Here is a 22,155-nt window from a genome sequence, read left to right on the forward strand (position 1 = left end):
TGTGTGTGTGTGTGTGGTGTGGGGGGGGGGGCTCCTCAGAGGTAGACTGGGGAACGTTAGTGAGAATCTCTTGCCCCCTCGACACGTCTGGCTCAGTCTCAATGCCACAGATCGATGGCCATATTGATCCACTGTTTGAGTGTTTAGACAACCTGTGTGAATTCCACCAGAATGAAATCCACATTGAATTCAAAGTAGAGGTATTTTAGACTACAAATTAGTCTGTAATTAACCAATGGTTTTTGTCATGTTTTACCAAATTGTAAAATATTATTAGCAATATTAAAGTAAACACATTTTTTAAATTCCGTATAATTTCAGATGTGAATGAAATAATTGCAAACTGTCAATAATGTCCTTTTATTTGGTGTGTCTGTATCCCTTCGTGTAGATTTTTGTTGGATGAAAAACCCGCCTGAGCTGGCAGTGCCTGATGTGAAGTGTGAAAGACTTGACACCTTTGACGTCCAAACTGATCCCATGCATTTACAGTTCAATATGGAGGTTGGGGTTATTTCAGAATGGTGCTGTTCAGTAGTAGAGACAGGCTGTGCTCTGCTGACAGCAGTTTTTAATCTGAGCCAACTCCTGTTTGGAGCGGGCCTTTCTGACCCCCATCTCACCAACACGCGGTCGCCCGCCTTTTCCTTTTTTGGAGGATTGTCAGGGTGGCTATCGTCAGATAATTAGCTGCAGCAGAACTCTTAACTGGTGACTCCTCTCTCTGTTGGAGGGGTTTGCACTGTTGCACTATGGCAGTGTATAATTTATTCTGACACAAACCACTATCAAGAAGCGCATGCATTCGATGCACACAAGCACGCACGCACGCACGCATACACACTCATTCACAAACAGTGTCACTTTGACAGCCATGCCTGGCTCGTCCGTTACCGTGCCTGCCGCAGCACACACACACACAGACAGAAAGCCAGTGACAACAGACAACGTGATGCATCAATGGCTGGTGTTCAATAACCATTCAAGAGGAAACTCTGGTTCCACTGTTGTCAGAAGGTTAAAAGTTATGTGACAAAACTCTTTCAAATGAAGATAATAGTAATTGTAGGTATTTCTTGTCTGTGAAATGTACCAAATTGGCTTTAATTGACATTTGATTTCCATGAACAATATTTTTCAAGTCGACACCAGACTGGCACTCAAGGAATCACATATCTCGAGTCCACGTTCGTTGTAGGGGACTTTAACATAATAAATCTAAGGAAATTCCCAAAATTCCACCAACACATCTCTTGCCTCTTGCAGGAAAAATAAGTTGGACAATTCTCCATTCCGAGACGGGCATAAAGCCCTCCTTCAACCCCCTTCGGAAAATTAGTCCACACCTTCATTCTGATCCTGCAAATCAACAAACAGAAATTAAAACAGGAAAACCCATGGTAAGATTTGTTAAACGCTGGTCTGACCAATCAGAATTTATTCTCCAAGACTGAGGCATTTTCTGGGTTGCCTCTGACAATAGCATCAACGAGTACACAGACTCAGTCACAGGGTTCATCAGGAAATGCATAGAGGATGTTATCCCAACAATGACTATTCATACATATCCCAAACAGAAACTGTAGTTCAATAGCAACATCCGTGCAAAACTGAGAGCGCGAACCAGCGCATTCAACTTGGATTTCTGGGAATATGGATGAATACAAAAAGACCAGCTACGACCTCCAGAAATAAAACCAAAGACGAAAAGAGACAGTACAGGGATTACATTTAGACGGATCTGGTGCTAGACGCATGTGGCAAGGACTACAAACCATTACGGACTACAAGGGGAAAACTGTCAGCATGGCGAACACAGATGACTTTCTCCTAGACAAGCTAAACAACCTCTTCTGTAGGCCCGTTTCGAGGTAATCAACATTGATCCCTCTACGAGGCCCCCTACTGCTGTAGAGGACTGAGCTCTCAATCTCTGTGACTGATGTCAGTAGGACCTTCAAGCATGTGAATACTCGCAGAGCAGCCGGCCCAGACGGCATCCCCGGCCGCGTCCTCAGAGCATGTGCAGACCAGCTTGCTGGAGTATTCAAACTCTCCCTGTCCCAGTCTGTGGTGCCCACATGCTTCAAGATGTCCATCACTGTCCCTTTACCCAAGCAAACTAAGGCAACTCGCCTAGATTACTATCACCCTTGTAAGAATATTCAACAATAAATACAAAACTCAGAGAACTAGAGATCAATGGAGCGAGTTGTTTTTCTGTTCAACATCTGTTTAGAATCTGTGTATGGGTTCCAGTTCGGGACTCATAGCTGCGTGTGGCAAGTTCTCATTGGTCCAAACTATATATACATTGAAGCCTGAAACAGGATACTTTGTATTTGGCCATTGGCCCAATTTTACTGCAGTGAATTCTAGTTAGTCAACCACAGGCTAGGCGTCGGTATAAACTACATCCTGTCTCAGTGGAGAAACAATGAGAACAGGGAAGAATGAACATCGAACATCCACTTTCAAGCATAACAACTATGAAATGTTCTCTTTGAATAAATCTACAGTATCCCCCCCCTGATTTGCTTTGGGGTCTGTGTTGTTGAAGAATAACATCAACTGCTAACATCCTGTAGCACTCACTTCTGTCATCATGAAGTGCTTCAACAGGCGGGTCAAGGACCACATCAGCTCCACCTTACCTGACACCCTGGACCCACTCTAATTTGCATACCTCCCCAACAGATCCACAGATGACGCAATCACCATTGCGCTACACACTACCCTCTCCCACCTGGACAATAGGAACACCTATGTGAGAATGCTGTTCATTGCTTACAGCTCAGCGTTCAACACCATAGTCCCCTTCAAGCTTGACACTAAGCTCAAGGCCCTGGATATGAGGACCATCTGCAATTGGATCCTGGACTTCCTGACAGGCAGACCCCAGGTGGTGAGGGTAGGCAACAACACCTCTGCCACGCTGACCCTCAACACGGGGGCCCCATACGGGTGCATGCTCAGTCCCCTCCTCTGCTGCCTATGGTACCAGGGAAACAGCCTCTCCCTCAGCGTCAGCCAAACCAAGGAGCTGATAGTGGACTACAGGAAACAGGGGGAGGAGCCCTCCCCTATTGTCATTGACAGGGTTGCAGTGGAGAGGGCCAAAAGCTCCAAGTTCCTCAGCATCCACATCACAGAGAACCTGACATGGTCCGATTACACTACCACCGTAGGCGCCTGAAGAAATTTGGCATGGGTTCTCGGATCTTAATGAAGTTCTACAGCTGCACATTCGACAGCCTGGTACGGCAACTGCTTCGCCCAAAACCAGAAGGCCCTATACATCACTTTGGGCGACCTTCCTGCCTTTCAGGACATCTGAACCAGGCGGTGCTTGAGGAAGGCCCAAAAGATCATCAAGGACTCCAGTCGCCCGAGCCACAGACTTTTCACTCTGTTTACCATCCGGCAAGCGGTATTGGAATATCGGGTCACGGACCAACAGGCTCCGAGACAGCTTCTACCACCAGGCCATCAGACTGCTGAAAAACTCAACCTAGCTCTCCCTGCACAGACCTGCACATTAGAGACTATTTGCACCGGAGAGACTATATATGGACCATAGAAATTATTTGCACTGACTACCCACATATCCAACCACACACACACACACACACACACACAGAACTCACACGCACAAACAGTCAACGCTGCTGTTCTATTATATACTATTGATCTCACTACCCACTTAATATTAGTAAATACTGTGTAAATCCAGTCCATTATCAATGTACAAATACCTCTATTACATCTACTATTTTGGACTCTTCTCATTGTTATTACTGATCACTGGTTAATGTACTGCATTGTTATTATTGATCACTAGTTAATGTACTGCATTGTTATTATTGATCACTGGTTAATGTACTACATTGTTATTATTGATCACTGGTTAATGTACTGCATTGTTATTATTGATCACTGGGTAATGTACTGCATTGTTATTATTAATCACTGGTTAATGTACTGCATTGTTATTACTGATCGCTGGTTAATGTACAGCATTGTTATTATTGATTGTTGGTTAATGTACTGCATTGTTATTATTGATTGTTGGTTAATGTACTGCATTGTTATTACTGATCGCTGGTTAATGTACTGCATTGTTATTATTAATCACTGGTTAATGTACTGCATTGTTATTATTGATCACTGGTTAATGTACTGCATTGTTATTATTGATTGCTGGTTAATGTACTGCATTGTTATTATTAATCACTGGTTAATGTTCTGCATTGTTATTATTGATCACTGGTTAATGTACTGCATTGTTATTATTAATCACTGGTTAATGTACTGCATTGTTATTATTAATCACTGGTTAATGTACTGCATTGTTATTATTGATTGCTGGTTAATGTTCTGCATTGTTGAGGGAGCTAGGACATAAGCATTTCGCTGCATCTTTTATACCTGCTGTAAATTGTGTTTGGGACAAATACATTTGATTTGACAGTGAGATGTATGCATATTAGAGGTCGACCGATTATGATTAATCGGCCAATTTTCTACATTTGTAATAATGACAATTACAACAATACTGAATTAAAACTTATTTTGACTTAATATAAAACATCAATAAAATCAATTTAGCCTCAAATAAATAATGAAACATGTTAAATTTGGTTTAAATAATGCAAAAACAAAGTGTTGGAGAAGAAAGTAATATGTGCTATGTAAGAAAGCTAACGTTTAAGTTCCTTGCTCAGAACATGAGAACATTAGAAAGCTGCTGGTTCCTTTTAACATGAGTCTTCAATATTCCCAGGTAAGAAGTTTTAGGTTGTAGTTAATATAGTATTTATAGAACTATTTCTCTCTGTACCATTTGTAATTAATTTACCTTTGACTATTGGAAGTTCTTATAGGAACTTTAGTATTGCCAGTGTAACGGTATAGCTTCCGTCCCCCTCCTCGCCCCTACCTGGGCTCGAACCAGGAACACATCGACAACAGCCACACTCAAAGCAGCGTTACCCATCGCTCCACAAAAGCCGCGGCGCTGCAAGGGGAGTAACTACTCCAAATCTAAAAGCGAGTGACGTTTGAAACGCTATTAGCGCACACCCAGCTAACTAGCTAGCCATTTCACATTGGTTACACCAGCCATTAGGCTGATAGGCTTGAAGTCATAAACAGCGCTGTGCTTGCGAAGAGCTGCTGAAAAAAACGCACAAAAGTGCTGTTTGAATGAATGATTACGGGCCTGCTGCTGCTCAGTCAGACTGCTCTATCAAATCAGACTTAATTATAACATAATAACACACAGAATCCGGAAACTATCATTTCGAAAATAAAACGTTTATTATTTCAGTGAAATATGGAACCGTTCGGTATTTTATCTAACGGGTATCCCTAAGTCTAAATATTCTTGTTACATTGCACAACCTTCAATGTATGTCATAATTACGTAAAATTCTGGCAAATTAGTTCGCAATGAGCAGGCAGCCCAAACTGTTGCATATACCCTGACTCTGCGTGCAATGAACGCTAGAGAAATGACACAATTTCACCTGGTTAATATTGCCTGCTAAACTGGATTAGTAGTTATAACTAGTGATTATGATTGATTGTTTTTTCTAAGATAAGTTTCATGCAAGCTAGCAATTTACCTTGACTTCTACTGCATTCGCGTAACAGGCAGGCTACTCGTGGAGTGCAATGGTTAGAGCATTGGACTAGTTAACTGTGCGGTTGCAAGAACGGAACCCCTGAGCTGACAAGGTGAAAATCTGTCGTTCCGCCCCTGAACAAGGCAGTTAACCCACAGTTCCTAGGCAGTCTTTGAAAATAAGAATGTGGTCTTAACTGACTTGCCTAGTTAAATAGAAGGTATAAAAAAAATATTAATAAAATAATAATAATCGGAAATCTGCGCCCAAAAATACCGATTTCCGATTGTTATGAAAACTTGAAATCGGCCCAAATATATCGGCCATTCCGATTAATCTGCCGACCTCTAATGCATATGTTGATATTGTGTCTCATTTAGCACCTACGGACCGTGAATCCGATGGCCTGCTCTGTGATTTCGTTGCGTTTGTACGCGTCATCATGTGGATTATTCTCTGACTAGTACATTAGAATAATGAGCCTTTCTCTTCTAGTGTCTCTTTGTGCTGCTGCGGTAACAACCCTGTGAATAGTTATTTTGGATTACCTATCAAAGTCTTCTTTCCCCAAGCACCCAATAGATGGTACTTCTAGAAATGAGTCACTTGAAAATGATCATCGTCCAACACCGTATAAGGTAATGGATAACCATCACACTCCATTTCCCTGCCTCCTCACCCACACAAACGCAGCACTCTTGAAATATGATGCATCTACTGTGCTTAGCGGGCACTTAATGTCTGAAAGCACCCTGTTTGCGTTGATTTACCGACCGCAACGGTAAAAAAAAGAGTGCGCCTCGCGACGTTTAGTGTCTCGCCACTTGTTCACTCAATAATTATCTCATTTTATTTACGCAGACAGACAGCTTTAGACGAGGTGAGAGCCTTCCCCTCCATTATCTGTAGGTGGGCCTCTCTCGCTGCCTTTCTACTGCACCCCCACCCTCAGAGTCCACAGTCCCTTAATGACGTCCTCCACGTCGAGGACTTTTCCAAGTTTCGATTTCACGAGGAACACACAGTGCACATAGATATGTAGGCACGCACGCACGCGCACACACACACACACACACACACACACACACACACACACACACACACACACACACACACACACCACCTGTGTTAAAAAATAAACGTTGAACTGAATGACACAATGACTCTCCTCTGCCGGTCGTCCAATCAATGTGGTTTCTAAAAGGATTAGGGCCTTCAGTCTGAAATCTATTTTAATTACTTAACAAGCAGGTAAACAAAGTCGCGGTGGCACCGCCAGTATAGATCCAGGCTGGGGTGTATCAATACCACCTAGCCCTATGTTAACCCCTGCAGACCCCCTAAAGAAAGGAGATCTTGGGCCCCTCCCAAATTGTAGCTTATTACCTTTAAAGTGCACTACGTTTGAACAGGGCCCATATAGCACTGGTGAAAAGTAGTGCACTGTATAGGGAATAGGGTGCCATTTGGAACAAAGTCCTGGACTACGCCACCAGGAGGATCCCATCACCTCTAAGAGGTTTAGAATATATGTAGATGAGGTCCCTCAGCAGTGGCTTACTGTTTTAAATGAGCCCTGTTTTTCCTACCGTCCTGAGTGTCAGCACATTCTGGGGACGTATTAGGACATGTCCATGCTTGTTAAGGTGAATCTGCAGGATTGCAGTTTGTGTGTGTTCGTGTGTGTGGAAGGTGTTGGAGAAGAGGGAGGAGTAAGAGCGAAGAGTCATTATGTTGGCTAACAGCGGTGAAAGACATTGTCAGTGTTAACACTGGGTTAAAATGATGTCTCAGTGGGCTACAGGCCCGGTGTGTGTTTATGTATGTGTGTGCTGTGTCTTTGAGAGTGCCATCGTGGGTATAACCGGGTGATTAGGCACGGTGCGCCAGTCACAGGAAATGGACTGTCTGAATGACAGGCCCGACTGCATTAAAGATGAATGGCGAGGCGCTAGGGCGTTAGCGTCCCCGTGTCACCGCGGCGGCGGCTTAGAGCTCACTCTGAATATCTCTCAATTTCCTCCCTGACTGACACGTGAAGCCATGCACAATTTCCTTGATCCGGAGCATTTGTTTAACTGCGCTCTCCATTTAACCCAGAGCTCCGATAGTAGGTCTAGTAAAAGGCAATTTATCCCGTGTCAATTTATTATACAGCTCGGGGGAAAGTGTCACTATATTTGCCTAGGTAGATTTGTTGGTGCTCAATGGAGTAATCAAAAGTGTCTGTATTGTCATGTATCTGTATTGTCATGTGTCTATATTGACATGTGTCTGTATTGTCATGTGTCTGTATTGTCATGTGTCTGTATTGACATGTGTCTGTATTGTCATGTGTCTGTATTGTCATGTGTCTGTATTGACATGTGTCTGTATTGTCATGTGTCTGTATTGACATGTGTCTGTATTGTCAAGTATCTGTATTGTCATGTGTCTGTATTGACATGTGTCTGTATTGTCATGTGTCTGTATTGTCATGTCTGTATTGTCAAGTATCTGTATTGTCATGTATCTGTATTGTCATGTGTCTATATTGACATGTGTCTGTATTGTCATGTGTCTGTATTGTCATGTGTCTGTATTGACATGTGTCTGTATTGTCATGTGTCTGTATTGTCATGTGTCTGTATTGACATGTGTCTGTATTGTCATGTGTCTGTATTGACATGTGTCTGTATTGTCAAGTATCTGTATTGTCATGTGTCTGTATTGTCAAGTATCTGTATTGTCATGTGTCTGTATTGTCATGTGTCTGTATTGACATGTGTCTGTATTGTCATGTGTCTGTATTGTCATGTCTGTATTGTCAAGTATCTGTATTGTCATGTGTCTGTATTGTCATGTGTCTGTATTGTCATGTGTCTGTATTGTCATGTGTCTGTATTGACATGTGTCTGTATTGACATGTGTCTGTATTGTCATGTGTCTGTATTGACACGTGTCTGTATTGTCAAGTGTCTGTATTGTCATGTGTCTGTATTGTCATGTGTCTGTATTGTCATGTGTCTGTATTGTCATGTGTCTGTATTGTCATGTGTCTGTATTGACATGTGTCTGTATTGACATGTGTCTGTATTGACACGTGTCTGTATTGTCAAGTGTCTGTATTGACATGGACTCTTCACAACATTAGCTCACTTTTAAGGTCTGAAAACATCTGGCAAACTTTTACTGGAGAGTGAACTATCACTTTAACTATCCCTGAAAACTGGTGGGTTACAGTTTCAAGAGCAAATCCATACATGACGGAGAATTAGTAGGGATGAGGGATCACCAAATTACTAGGAATATTTAAAGGATATCTGTTGGATTTTCTAAAATGACGTGTCACTCAGAATTTCCCGAATTCCAGTTGGTGTTATGTTTTTTAATATAAAATCTAATTTTGGTTGATGACCGTTTATCTTTTGTGTCTGTATTGTCATGTGTCTGTATTGTCATGTGTCTGTATTGTCATGTGTCTGTATTGTCATGTGTCTATATTGACATGTGTCTGTATTGTCATGTGTCTGTATTGTCATGTGTCTGTATTGACATGTGTCTGTATTGTCATGTGTCTGTATTGTCATGTGTCTGTATTGTCATGTCTCTGTATTGACATGTGTCTGTATTGTCATGTGTCTGTATTGTCATGTGTCTGTATTGTCATGTGTCTGTATTGTCATGTGTCTGTATTGTCATGTGTCTGTATTGTCATGTGTCTGTATTGTCATGTGTCTGTATTGACATGTGTCTGTATTGTCATGTGTCTGTATTGTCATGTGTCTGTATTGTCATGTGTCTGTATTGTCATGTGTCTGTATTGACATGTGTCTGTATTGTCATGTGTCTGTATTGTCATGTGTCTGTATTGTCATGTGTCTGTATTGAAAGTGGAAAGTCACTGCTCACTGTCTGTACTTTTAACTCGCTCTGTTTTTGTGGTTGTTGTTTTCCCTCAGTCTAGTTGTTATCATGGTAGGCCACCGAACAGCGGTTGGGCTTCAAAGGCTGCAACGCTTGGTTTTTGTTTATCTTTACAGTTTCAGAGGAAATGTGTGTAGTGGTGGTGGTGGAGGTGTGGGGGGGTGCTTGGTCTTTGCTTGGACTGTGGGGGTTCGTAACTAATTGGTCAGGTTTTGGGTTCAAGCTATTTTATTTTAATATTGTTTTATATATATTTCTGTTTTGGAAGGGATCTGTGGAGTGACCGATAATATTTTTGGGATGAAATGATCTGATCCTCAGACATTGGAACATTGACGCGAGGTGTTCCAGCTCTATCTTCTCAGACACAAAGTACCTATTTAAATCTGCATTTACATACCAACAGAAGAGAAACAAATACTTCAAATATAACTTCATTTGTTTCTGTCGTCTTTGAGGTTGAACCCCAGACTCCCAAGTCCTCGCTTTCCCTTCCGTTTCAAGCTCTATAACAGGCAGCTTGATTCTAAGTGGAGTTTTCTGCCTGACAATCTATGGTATACAGGTACCCACATTTCTGAACAGCACTATGAGTAGTAGTGGGCCACCACACAATAGTTACCTTCATTAGAAGTACACGTTTAGGATTCCAGATGACAACATTGATGCAATGTTATGGTTGGGTCATACGCTAAGAGTCAAACTGTAACTTCTTAGCTTAGGGACCTGACATCAGTATTTGTAAGTGCAGCGGTTCAATCAATTAACCAAAACACTGAAGCAATTTTGATTGCAGTGTCTGACACTCATTCACGACTAATTACTTAATTAATTGCATTTTAGAGGGCTTAATCACATTATTTTACACGGCAGGTAGCGTGCCAATACGCCATCGCCACTGGCTTAGTAACAGTGTCAATGTGGCAGCCTCATTAACAAGGTGACGCACACACACACACGCACGTACACACACACACACAATATCTCGCTGAATTCGAGGTTAAATGATGCCCTCTGCTCTATTTCAGTAATTGCTGTGACCATTTCCTCATGAAATTTAATTGGTCTCTTATTCTCATTTGATGAAGTTAGATCACTTGTCAATCAGTTGCTGCCACAAATTCAGTCGTTCACCACATTTCATTCCAAAACCCGCCACCGAACATGTTCTGAATATATTGCGGCATAACTTGTTTGGCGTGCATAGTACGAGATGACTCGTCGGAAGAGAAGGCTCTTTGGATGTGTGTTTGTTCACGTCTGTCTCTGTAAACGCACGGGTCTGAATTATGACAGGGCTGAAATAGGCCGTCGCTCACACACTACACTCTCTGTGCAGAATCACACAGCAGACGGACTTCAAAGAGCTCATTAGTGTAAAGACCTGTTTACTCCACAAACACAGTCACACACGCACGCACGCATACACACACACACACACACCCCTTTCTGATATGCAGCCGCGTTGATGCCAGAAGCAGAAATGAGTTTGATTTGACCTTCTATATGACGGACAGAAAGGACACAGACATGCCTTGATGCTCTCTGGACGTATCCAGATGTTGTTGGATGTTGTTGCAGATGAGTGCATTAATGCTCGGCCAGACTCACACACTCTCACTCTCTCTCAGAGAGCGCACACACACACACACATACACACAGTTCCTGATCAAAGTCTAGTTGCTCTTGACAATTTTGCTACACGGTCATTCATGGTGATCCATATTCTTGCATTGGATGTTATTATTAAGAATGTTTTCAATTAGAGTGGCATAATAGTTTTTCTAAGATTAGAGATTTGTGTATTCCATGTTTTAACCATCACGTAGACTACAATGTATGATTCAAGTGCCAGTCGTAGGGCCTGATCCATGTCTTTGTGGAAGTGCATGAGGTTCAAAGAGTTGAGTTCAAACTCATATACCCTCATCTGAATAACGGGAGAGTAATCAGTGTTACCTGATTTAAATAGTGCAAGTTATCATTTGGCCCTTATTTGCATAGTGGAGGTAATCACTGTGGATGCGTCTCAAATAGGACCCTATTCCCTATAAATTGCACCTCTGGACCAGGGCCTATAGGGCTATGGTCAAAAGTAGTGCACCATGTAGGGAATAGGACACCATTGAGACGCATGCTGTGGCTTTACATTAACCCCCTGATTGGAGAGATGAAGGCACTGATGGAGCCTGACACGTCTCTTAGAAGTGTTGGCTTTATTGATGATGGAATTATAAAGATTCCATGTTTTCTAAATGGATTTAAATAAGATAGGGGTGATTGAGGTTTTCTATGTTAATATTACGGTGATAAAAGGGAGGTTAGGTGGTTGTTTTAAGTGGGCTGGAATTTGGAAGATGTGTTTTATTTTTTTACTTCATAGAAGGTCGTGTGGGTGTGTATTTATTTGTGTGTGTGTGTGTGTGCTTGAATCCGTTGGCACTGCATACCCTCTCTCTCACCCTCTATTTCCCCTATAGCTTCTTTCTCTCCCTTTGTCCCTCTCCCCCTCTGTCATCCCCCCTCTCTTTCCCTCCTTCCCTCCTGTGTGTTTCTCTCCATTGACATGCTGGCAGCTGAACCGTGGTCCCCAGAGCGAGGCCCAGTACACAGTACTAGGAGTCAGACTGTGAATTATCCAACACAGGCAGGGAGGAGGGAGGGAGGGAGGCATCTCTAGTTAATAATGACTCTGTGAGGGGAGAGACTAGCTAGCACTCCAAGGAGAGAGACCATGCTGCTGTGAAGAGAGAGAACGAGAGAGATGTTGTTTTGGTAGACCAGGGTATTGTGAGAGAGCTACAAGAAGATATACTGTTGTGTTGAAATATTGAAGATTCTATATTTTTAAGAGAGTACAGAAGGGTCTTTATCCCACCCAAACTGTTACTACCATAACCTCTGAACTACTTAATACTCTGCTATCTACAATTGAAATGATCATTCTTCCAATAAATTATATTTATCGGGTGTAATGTCTTGCTGGGTACAAGACATAACCTTCTCCATTAGCTAACCATGACAAATATTATTATGAACCGGAAAATCACAGAGTTGAGAAGAATATTTTCTGCTGATGCTTTTTTAAATGTAAATCTATTTAAATCCGGATGCATTATGTTTTAGAATTCTCAAATGAGCTGCATTGGCAAATGAATACCTTTTTGTTTTTAACTCCCATCCTTACCTAAACTTCAACTTTTTTACATTTTGGCAATTAGTTCACTTCTGTGTCGAACCTCTAAGCCCCAAATATACGTTGAGTATATCCAAACACGTTTTACTGTGCAGAAGTTTCGTTTTTTTTACAAAACAAGAAAATAATACAGATGCTATATGATTAATTATCAGTGACAAAAATTATTCCCATCATGCAGCAGTTCTTTTTCAGAAACCACTGTCAATGAAACGTCATGTCATGAAACACACCACCCTGTTCCGTTAGCTGATTGCTGTTTATTGATCAATTTGATCCAGGTTGAAGTATTTCCAAGCCCTTTCTGTCCGTCGAGGTTCATATAGTCATTACAATAAGGAGCGTGACATGCGTGCCAGCCCCGGCAAGACTCCCCTCGGCTAAAACCTTGTAAATGAACACAATTAGCAAATCGTCATCCTGCTAATTAGCTGCTGGTGTCTGGCGAGACGTCTGGGAGAGAGAATCAGAGAGGAGTCTGGGGGATTTCCCCCGCTCTATTACCAAGCAAACACCATGCTATGCTGACACGCCGAACGTACTGGAGATGTGTGTTTGTGAATATGTGTGTTAGTGAATGTGTGTGTGTGTGTTCACGCCAGTTCCACTTAAAAAAATTCAAAAGGAACGTCCGTGATACGGTAATTGTAAGGCATACAGTGCTTAAACGGCCTCCGACAGTGGATTCATAAGACATGCTACTGAGACTGAAGAAAGGACAGAGGATGGTCATAAATGATCCTCATAATCCGCTGTGTGTTAAATCAAATCAAACAGAGTCCGATCTGAGAGGAGGCTCCTACGATGATGTGGGTCTGGCCTTTGATAGCACCATGCTTTGATAGTGAGATGACTGTGTGTGTGTGTGTGTGTGTTAGTATTTGCAGATAGTCTTCGGGGATTATATAAAATAGTGGCTCTTGAGCCTCAGAGGCAACAAAGGGAGCTAGGTGACTGAAGTGTGTGTGAGATGTAGCGAACGAGCCAGAGGAGGGGGGAGAGGGATGAGGACAAAGATGGGAGGGGGTAATGAGAGAGGGTGGACAGGGAAAAGGTGCGAGAGAGAAAGGGAAAGAGAAAGGTAGGAGAAAATGGAGATGGAAAGGCAGAGAGAGAAAGAGAGGTGACGGGGTGGAGGTGCAGTCCGGCACTGTGCGGTGTATAGCGGAGGCCTCATACACAGGGTGTTGTAATTCATAGCCAGCTGTGACTCTGGTGTGTGTGTGTGTGTGTATTGATGAAAGCAGCAGAACACTGACGACGGGGGGAGATTGCTTTGCTGCACTCGGCGAGGCGCGTTCTGAAACCATCTCCGGCCGCCTGAGATGAGAGAGGGATTATGGAGTGACCTGCCATGTCTGTGTCATATTGTTCTGTGCAGGGTGCATTATTTTGTCCTAACCTGGTAGCGACCAGCCCGGTCCCATGGCAGAGAGACAGTGTCCTTCATGTGATCTGTCAGTACTCGTGTCATATTTACCATCCGTGTTCCTAGAAACAAAAGAACTGCGTGAGGCCGAAAAGAATCAGACGACTTAAATGTCAAGAATGCTCTTTAGTTAGTCATTTTCATGAATGTAATATTTTACGTTTATTAAAGATTCACTTTGCAGAAATCGCTCTGCCATTTCCTGGCTGCAAAAATGATAATAGTTCGCCTAATTTCAGTTTATGTGACAAAACAAGCAAGTATAGTATAGAGAATATAGAGAATCAATGTACCATCTAAACCGCTGTGTAATATATTTTCCAGAACCAAAATATTGTATTTTTAGCTGTTTGAAGTTGGTGAACAAAACCGAAAGTAAAAGATGCAAAAACTAAGGTTATGAACAGAAAGCATGAAAATAGCCACATAGAACAGATCTACCGCTTCTTAGACTTGCTTTCAATGAGAATGACAGAGCTATAAAATACATTTCTATGTGAATTTGGTCGGGTCGCCCAAAATGTTACATATTGCCGCTTTAAGCCATTCACTAAATGAAACTGATGGACGTCAAAAATAAAATATACAATTATTATTCACAGTAATTATTATTCAATATACAGTAGCACGTAATGTAACATTTCATTAAACTAGAACACATTTTGCTCAGTAGTACATTAGTCATCATGGATGTTAATTATTGATCATGATGTGTGAATCATGTCATAAATGACCCACTGTATAACCTCATAAATGACCCATTGTTTAACCCCCGAGCTCAGATTCATATACACATTCATGAGTTGTATTCTCAATTTTATATTGAAGAAATGGCAGCAGTAAATCTCCATGATTAAGCAAAATACAGTGAGTACTATCATAAGCATGACAGTGTTTGATCACTCCCAATAAACTGTCATCACATCACAGCCATTATAATCAATCCGTTGACAGCATAGCGAAGACCAATTGACAGAGAGCCTAAGTGAAGAGATGCTGAATTTTGAGTGGCTGTACCTTGTCTTATAAATAAGACCAACCTAACTGTCCTGTCTGTCTCTATGCTCTTGCCGTTGCAGGCCTAAAGATGCAGTGGACTCCAGAGCACGCGCAGTGGGCGGAGCAGCACTTTGACATCACCTCCACCACGCGCTCGCCGGCCCACAAGGCCGAGGCTTACCGGGGTCACCTGCAGCGCGGCAGCAGCACATACCAGTACGCCTGGGCCAACGACGACATTTCTGCGCTCACCGCCTCCAACCTGCTCAAGAAGTACGCTGAGAAGTACTCTGGCATCCTGGAGATGCCAGGTGAAAGGGCCCTGCTGAACTCCTACGCCGAGGCCGGGATGAACGGCAGGAAGGGGGAGGGCGAGGCCTGGCAGGAGGGGGTCTACTGCGTCCCCGAGGGGATGTCTATGAGGAAAGGAGGGGTGGCGGCGGAGGTGGCTGGTATGTGCAGCTCTCCGTCCCCGAGCCTGGCCTCCAGCGGCCTAACAGAGCCTGGTTACTCCAGCAGCAGCTGTGGTAGTCACACCGCCACGGCCCTCCACTCCTCTGCAGGCTCCTCTCAGGAATACGGCCACAGCTATAGTGGCTCCTACCTGGGCTACAGCTCCCAGGTCACCACCTCCCCGCTGCACAGCTCCGGTCTCTTGCAGCCCCCTCCTCCGCCCCCACACCCCTCCCTGGTCCCGACCTACAATGGGGGATCCTCCAACCTCTCTGGCTACAATTACCCACATGCCGGGTACCCCTCCCAGAGCTCTGTGGGGCCAGGCTACAGCCCTGGGGGAGCCCCCCCTCCATCCTCCTACCTACCGTCAGGGATCGCCGCTCCCACCCCCCTGCCCCCCGCCTCCACGCTCCCGGGTACCCCTACCAGTCGCACAACCTCGGCCCCATCGCGCCCACGCCTCTGAATGGCAGCTCGTCCAACTCTCTGAAGAGAAAAGCCTTCTACATGACAGGGCAAGGAGAGATGGACTCCACTTATGGAAATTTTGTCTATGGCCAGGCGCGCAGCTCCGCAGAGAGCCCCATGTACAGGGTACCGGACAGCAGCATCTCAAATGCGGGCGGAGGGAACAGTTTTGACAGGATCGCTGACAAGTCATCTTTGCCGTTTAATCCCCACAAGCAGCCTATGGCCTCTGAGCAGTCTGCAGGCGGAGCACTCACCCCTCCGTCCTATGCCTCCACCCTGGGTGGCTCGCGCTCGGCCGACTCCCTGGGCAGCTTCACCTCTCCCTCCCTAAGCGACCAAGGGGACGAGCACCGCGTGCACCATTCCCACCTCTCCCTGACGGGGGCGACCTCATCCTCCCGGCCCGCTGAGGAGCAGCTGAAGAGCAGTGACCCCCACCTCCTGGACATGGTGACCTCTGAGATCCTGCAGCAGGGACCCCCGGTGGACTGGAGTGACATTGCAGGCCTGGAGCTGGCCAAGGCCACTCTGAAGGAGGAGGTTCTCTGGCCCATGCTACGTCCGGACATGTTCAGGGGCCTAGGCTCGGCCCCGAGGTGTATTCTACTGTTTGGTCCCAGAGGGACGGGCCGGACGTTGCTGGGCCGCTGCATGGCCAGCCAGCTGGGGGCGCCCTTCCTGCAGCTCAGAGGCTCCACCTTGGCCACCAAGTGGCTGGCAGAGGGTGACAAGATCCTGCAGGCCTCCTTCCTGGTGGCGCGCTGCCGCCAGCCCTCAGTGCTGTTCATCAGCGACGTGGACATGCTGCTATCGGCCCAGCTCAACAACGAGAGCCCCGTTCACCGGCTCAAGGCCGAGCTCCTAGCCCAGCTTGATGCGTTGCTCCTTGGGCCGGCCGATGACTCCAACAACCACGTCCTGGTGGTCTGCTCCACCAGCAAGCCTCAGGACATGGACGAAGGGCTGCGACGGTACTTTGGCCGGCGGGTCCTGGTGCCGCTGCCTGACGGTTCGTCCCGCCACCACATGCTGAGCCAGCTGCTGTCCCAGTCCCAGCGCAAGTACTGCCTCAGTGAGGAGGAGCTGGTGCTGCTGGTCCAGCGCACCGAGGGCTTCTCCGGCCTGGACGTGGCAAGGCTGTGCCAGGAGGCCCTGGTGGGCATGCTGCACACCTCCTCCCAAGGCCTGGACCTCTCGGTGAGCATTATGCCCACAGGCCAGATGCGACCCCTCACCTACCAGGACTTTGACAGTGTTTTTTGCAAATTCCAGCCCAGTATATCGCAGAAAGAGATCGACACATACACCGAGTGGAACAAAATGTTTGGGTGCGGTCAGTGAACCTCGGGGGCGGGGGGGAGGGGGGGTCCTCAAGAAAGAGGCGTTGGGAATTCTTTGACCTGGCTGTGGTGCTAACCAGAGAGGAAGTCACACAAGAGGGGCGATGTAAACCCCCACACATGAGACCTGACACCAGAGGTGGAGAAACATCAAGAGACTTGGTTGGAGTGATACCTGATGGTTTGGCAGGTAACGAGCAGAGGTTTCATTAGGATGCTTGACACTGCTAAAGCCAGGCATTGTTTACAAATTTTGAAGGGGTCAACTTGAGACAGAGGAGGACCCTGTGTGTATATATATATATACCTTTGTTGTTGTCCCCTAAAATGTAGTTGGCTAACCAAGTGCCTGTAGTGGTGCTTTCTAAATTCTAATTTCTTTTTTTATGTATAATGATTTTGTTTGCCTCACAATCTACATTAATGGCATGTGCTGATATTAAGAGCTTTAAACTTCAACATCGAGATTAAAATTAGAGTGGCGGTTGCCAATGGAGATGGTCAATCTTTTTCTCCTGCCATTTCACCAAGTATCAACAGTATTCCTCAGGGGGTGACAGTAATCTGGACCCCCGATCCATACACTTCATCTCTTTTGATCCTCTGTCTGCAAAAAAAACTCAGGAAAGTGTTTGTGAATTGTACAGTACCTCAACGACATCACCACACATAAGCACTATGATCCTCTGAGAGTATTAAGACCAGGATTTTTGTCATTTATATAATATCTAGAGAAACAGTGTTAGGTTTACCTCAAACCTTCTAGGCGAGACGGTCAAGGAGATGAAAATGAATGTAACCAGATTTAGTTCTGGAACGACGGGACAAATAAGTCAATATGGAGGTGCTTAAAGTGAAGAATTTGGTGATGAGTTCCATTTCCATTTGAAGGTTTTTCGAAAATGCGATGCCCTAGTGTGTTTTTCTGATCCTGCCTTGTGTATTGATTGAATCAAGAGCGTTGTTCACCTGGTGTTTTAATGAGGCACTGATGACCACGTATAGTGGATTATATTGTTGTCAACAACCCACAACCCTTTAGATGGAACGGTGGACTTCGGTTGCTATTGCGTTATCACAGGAAGCCATAGAACTGCTGTACTTGACGATGAAGCAGAAACCAAATGAAAGAAAGCGAACGGTGCCGTGACACAGTTGTGTGACTCCGTATATTCACAGAATAAATGCAACATCAGGATCACACATACTTTCTGTTCCACCTTGGTTGGTTTTAACTCACCTAGGAGGCAGCAGAGCCTCAGACCCAAAATGGCTAGTTGCTAATGACTGCTGTATGTCAGCCAGTTGAGTCAGTTTGAATGAGAAAAGGCTGCCATCTTTATTCATCACCGAGGTCAGAGGTTCAGCACCAGAGGCTCAATTCCAAACCGGTTTTCAGTTCCTTACCAGAGGTCCTCATTGGCTTAACCAGGTACAGATCTGACATGATTGGATTGTTCACAGCAGTATGGCTGTAGAGCCACCTAGAAATCTGGAATTCTCTGGGGATTTTCGGTCATATTGCTAACACCTATCCAGTTGTGTCATATCTGCAAGGAGACTCGACAAGGGCTTGTGGGTAGGAGCTAGAAATTGTTTTAAGATATTTGGCCAATCGCATCTTCATTGTACAGTATGTGCACACATTACCCCAAGAACATGGTCAGGGTGAATATACTACTAATTTGACACTCGTCCTGGCTCTTAAAGGCCCAGTACAGTCAAAAATTAGATTTTTCTGTGTTTTATATATATTTCCACACTATGAGGTTGGAATAATACTGGGAAATTGTGAAAATTATGATAATGTCATTTTAGTGTAAGAGCTGTTTGAAAAGACTGCCTGAAATTTCTGCCTGTTTTGGTGGGATGGAGTTTTGGCCATTCGTGGTGATATCACCATGGGGTAAATTAGTTATTAGACCAATAAGAAAGAGAGTACCAAACCTCTCTGCCAATAACAGCACATGTTCTGTGTTCCACTCCACACTCAGACCACTCCCAGGATGTCCTAGCAAAATTCTTGCTTGAGAAATTGCCCTTTGCTGAGAGCTATATATATATATATATATATATATATATATATATATATATATATATATATATATATATATATATATAAAAAAATATATAAAAAATGTTATATATATATATATATATATAACATTTAAAAAAAAAAAAATTTAACCATTTTATTTGAAAGCAATCACAGTAAGGTACTTCAATGTTACCCAGAAATGATTTGATATTGACATAAAAACAGCTGCATTGCACCTTTAAGAAACGTTCAGTCAATCTACTGTGGTCAGTTCCTAAAGACCCACAGAACAGTGATTCATAGCTCATTGTGTGGCATTTGAATGTATTTTGTTGCTCTTCTTTTGTTCTCTGTGCGTGACTGTTGCTAAGCACCACAATGGTGATGTTGAAGTACTGTAGGTGTATTATTATTATTGTACAACAGCTGCACTAGAGCATTCCTTTGTGTGTATTTCTGTCTCGTCTTTAATAATCACGGGTTTGCAATCCCCGAGCACTGAGATTGCCAGTACCATGTTGCTTGCCTTTACGTTTTTGTTTGTTTTGTCAACTTGTGACCAGTGTAACGTTTATCTCTTCCTTTGATTGGTATTATTTCCAATTCTGGTTTGCATACCTTTTCCATTTTAGCACTCAAAGGAATTTAGATGTAACTTGCTGTGACTACACAGGCGCTAGTCTACCACGACGTCTCAGATATTTAAGATTGAACACTTCTCCAATGTCTCTCACTTGGGTAGATTAAAGGGTAGATCCACGGAAGTAACATGACCATAATATAACCGCTTACATGGCCTTTGAAACTTTGACTCAAATTATACTTCACTCATATAAAATAATGGTAGGTGGGTGAAATGTACAATGTTTTATTGATATACTACAAACAAACAAACCTTAAAACACAAAACATCCATGTTGATCTCTCCGCTTTTGTTTACCTCTGGAGTTACTTAAGAATTAGCTGGATGCACTTTCACGTAACTTTAATTCATCGGAATGTTCAAATGTTTCACAAACCTGATACGGTGTCAACAGACTAATACACACAGCCTGAGTGTGCTGTATGTGTAAAAGCTCATCGCTAGAAGGCTTATTCTCGAAATAGAAAATGTAGTCTCCTACATTCTCCTTGACCCGCAGCCCAGGCGTGTGAATCTCACTTCTCCATTCACTCTCACTGAGGAGAGGAAAGGACACGCTGAGGTGTGTGTGTGTGTGTGTGTGTGTGTGTGTGACAACGTGGCAACAGCACATGGAAACTGCAGTGCAGTCTGTCAACAGCCTGACCAGAACGCGGTCTATCCCATAATTCAGTCTGCCATCTCTAAACTGGTGTACATGAGAGCACAAAAAGCCCATTCCTTCACATATACAGTACTTTCGACACAACCAAATCACTTGAATTGTACTTTCCAACCAATCTTATTTACTTTGTTTTGTTGCTATGTACTTGGCATTTTTGTCTTTATACCAGAACTGGGAAGCAATGTTATTGGTGGTTTCTGTGTTTTTTTATTTTTCCTTTTCTATTCAATCATTTTATTATAGTGTTCTTTAAAACATTTCTACCTCATGGCTACATATTATACATGTAGTATTTCATTTATGTCTTTTGAATGTCCTACATTTGTTGACAAATCGAACAAAAGAAAAACAAAAAGGAAATGGGTGGGAGCAGGAAATCACAGGTCCCTGAGTCTACCTCAGAGGCACTGAGCAGAGGAGATGGTGGTACAGTCTAACGTGTGTCTGACAAAACCGGATGCACACTCACTCAAGACACCGAGCGACATATAGACACACAACACCCGCAAGGGAACATTTCTGGTGGACGGGAGAAAACTGTTGGACTTTGCAGGTCCTCTCCGAGGTTTCTCTTGATGCATCAACCAATGCGTTGCTTTAATCTTTGGTGAACTGTAGTTGTGTGATTGTGTATATTACGTGGGCACACATGAATATGATTTGGTTTGTGTGGGATTTTATATATAATTAGTATATATAAAACACACATGCACAAAACTTTAACTGAGTGTAACGTGTTTCTGTTGTACATATTTATATACATAAATACAAACAAAATGCACCACATACATGTTTATATGTGTGAATATGTTGCCATACTTGCAGTCGACTTAAATGTATTTTCATGTAATCTGTCTGAGGTACAAAAGACAACAACTGATTCATTAAAGATGTTTTCTTGAAATAACAGTTTCTGGTTGTATTTTTTAAGATCTAAGGTCTTCAATTGGGTTTTTGTGTTCCTTGAAAATAAAGCTTGTTTTCATGACATCCTCTAACTGTGTTGAATGCCAACATAACAGTAGAGTTTACACTCTTAGAAAAAAAGGTGCTACGTAGAACCATACAGGGTTCTCCGGTTTGTCCCCATAGGGGAACCTTTTTTGGTGATAGGTAGAACCCTTTACCTAAAACCCTATATGTAGGACTCTTAAAAAGAACCCCCTGTATATGGTTCTACTTTATCATCTAAAGGTTCTTCCTAGAACCCTTTATGAATGCTTCCACCAGCCTTTAAATTAATTATAACAATACACTGATTGTACAACACATTACGAACACCTTCTTACTAATGAGTTGCACCCCCTCCCCCCTTTTGCCCTCAGAAGCGCCTTCATTTGTCAGGGCATGGACTCTACAAGGTGACGAAAGCGTTCCAAAGGGATG

General features: G+C 43.5%; 1 pseudogene; it reads left to right on the forward strand.

Moving 5' to 3' along the window:
• LOC112255411 overlaps positions 1 to 17,425 on the forward strand; it is a 35,273-nt pseudogene extending 17,848 nt beyond the window's left edge.
• Positions 17,426 to 22,155: the final 4,730 nt, after the last annotated feature.

This window comes from Oncorhynchus tshawytscha, linkage group LG07 (genome assembly GCF_018296145.1).
Source record: "Oncorhynchus tshawytscha isolate Ot180627B linkage group LG07, Otsh_v2.0, whole genome shotgun sequence".
Classification (NCBI taxonomy): Eukaryota; Metazoa; Chordata; class Actinopteri; order Salmoniformes; family Salmonidae; genus Oncorhynchus; species Oncorhynchus tshawytscha.